This window comes from Asparagus officinalis, chromosome 7 (assembly GCF_001876935.1).
Source record: "Asparagus officinalis chromosome 7, Aspof.V1, whole genome shotgun sequence".
NCBI classification, from domain to species: domain Eukaryota; kingdom Viridiplantae; phylum Streptophyta; class Magnoliopsida; order Asparagales; family Asparagaceae; genus Asparagus; species Asparagus officinalis.
In genome coordinates, this window is record NC_033800.1 from 150256607 (window position 1) to 150259455 (window position 2849).

Below are 2849 nucleotides of genomic sequence, written 5' to 3' on the forward strand. Positions count from 1 at the left end.
CAAGCTCTTGTGGAATTGAATTCACAAACTCAAACTCGAAAATGCTTAAAAGCTCTTAAACACACTTAAATAAAACTTAAACCCTTGTTAAACTTGATTAAAATATTTTCTTAGTTGTCACAAAAAATGGGAGAAAATAGGGTATATATAAGAACCCAAAACTTCAGCAAAAACCCCAAGAAAAAGACCAAAAAACCCCCAGAAAACACTGTTGGAAACTAGCTGTTACTGTGCAACGGCTCTTTCATAAGTCGACTTATGAATCGACTCATGAGTCGACTTATGAGTCGACTAATGAGTCGGCTTATATGAGTCGACTCAGCAGAAGAAAAAATCATAACTGCGCTGCACTTCGTGAGTCGACTAAACATGCACAGACCTGAAGTGCACAGAAAAACTCAATTTTAAACCATGTTAAAAAATATCAAATAAATTCAAAAAAATATAAAACTTTAGGAAATGATTGTAGACATGATAATAAGCATGCTACAAAAACTGGTTTTCAAAAAGAACCTCCCAAATGAAAAATATCATCATTTTGCAAAATAGTCCAAAACATAAAAATGTAAACATATGAGTTTTGACATTTTAGCTTAACTATGTTTTGAAACATTACAAAATAATTTTGTAGACTTAATAAAAGATATAAAATATTGTTATAAAATCTATAAACAATGAATACAATATTTTCACAAATACAATAGAATATGAAACATATGAGTATGTATATGAATATATATTTGTTTCATATCTATGAAATTAAACCAAAAAAACTTATCCACATAGAAAAAAAAACATGTATACATAATTTTTGGAATTTATTTGTAAAAACTTTGTTTGTGGATAAAACTAAAAACCAAGTCTTCATTGTAGCTCAACTTGGTAAACTTGGATGAAGCTTGAACTTGGATCTTCAACTTTGAATAGCAAGACTTCAACCACTATTCCGCCAACCTCCATTTGATATGATCGTTATAGCGCAATCCATCCATCCTCTAACATATTATTTGTCTATAATAAATAACAAAACGCAAACACTAGACAAGCAATATTAGATGTAAATTGTTTGTTAAATCATCATCAAAACAAGAAGGCCAACATCTTTGCGGAAGTTAATAATACGTATAAATCTGTATTTAGCTCGTAATTGTCTGCATCCCTATGAAACTGACAGTTAAGCGTCCTACATCAGTTTTCCCTTGTTGAAATAAGCTCGACCTCGAGCTTATATTTTCTTGAATAGTAACTTCATCGATAAATATCTTTCTTAACCTGTATCGATCAGCATCCAATTGACGGCATGTGCATGTGCAGTTGACTTTAAAAACTCCTCAAAATATGTTCCATGTTGCTTCTCATATTCTAGTGCTTGAAGTATCATCAAAATCTTTTTAAAATTATTCACTAACTTTGCTTCTAGGGAAGAAAATCTCGCGTCATACTCCATACACAATTCTTTCATCTCCTTTTTCTCTAGCCCTCCACCAAGCAATTCACACATATCATCAATTGTCTCACTCTCTAATTTATCCTTCTTCTCCATCGGGACAACATCAATATGTGTAATATCACTCTCAACCCCTTTGAGAATATCATGCATATCATCCATCTTCACTATCATATCACCATAATGAATCACATGCATAACGATTGTTTGCACCTTAGGAGGAAGTTCGGTAGGGGCATGTTCTTCTTTTTTAATTACAACCAAGTCATAAACCTCTTCAGATTGCTTCAAGTTTTTAGCTAAAGCCTCGTTGTTTGCCACCAAAGTTTTCTTTTCCTTAGTAGCTTTTATCTTAGATGGCTCCTTTTCTGTAAGAGGCAGAAGTACAATTCGACGTCCATCTTTCTTGAAGATATAAACATTGTCTCTACTTCTGTGAGTAGCTCCAATATCGAATTGCCATGACCTACCTAAAAGCATATGACAAGTATCCATCTCGACCACATCACACAACACATCATCAAAATACATGTGATCGATAGACAAAGGTACACGACACATCTCATTGTTCTGCACATCATTGTCCTTGTGAATCCAGTCGATCTTGTAGAGATGTGGGTGTTTCTCTATCTTCAAACCTAACTTATTCACCATATGTCGAGAGACAATATTATTTCTACTGTGATTGTCATAATAACATCACAAATCTTCTACATCACAGTGCACCTCGTGCGGAAGATATTATGCTCTGGAGGTGATTCTTCTTTCTTTATTGCTTCTTTAGTACTCTTTCCAACTCTAAGGTCTTGCTTAGGGTCATTGTCGTTGTTGAATTTATCATGTGGAGTCGAATCACGTCGCTGGCGACCATCAACGTGATTTCAAAATCCTCTCGTGTTCAGACGATCCACTGCCGACGCAAGTCGCTCTACGGTAGTCTTCATCTGATTAACACCGGTTTTCAGCACGTCGAATTTAGTTCGAGAAATAGGGGCTTCATCATCTGCCATCGGATCGGAGGAATAAGGCTCTTATACCAATTGACGCAGCGCGGAAGTAGTAGCCTCGAAATCCACCAAAGGTGTTCTCTAAATCCACAAAGAACGATCTCCGAATCCACGAAGAACTTCGAATCCACGAAGAAATATTGAAAGAGTAATTTTATTGATGAAAAGATAGTATTCTTCTTTGGGGTTACATGACTCTTCTTAAATAGAAAAACAAATAAAACTCCTAGTAAGACTAGAATTACAAAAATAGAAAGTATCAAATAAGACTCCTAATAATACTAGAATTACAAAAAAAATGTCAAATTTTATCCTAAAAAGACTCATTATAATAGAGGAAACAAATCATGAATCAAAATTGATTTTGTTTCCTAATCTAATTTGACTCTAAAATT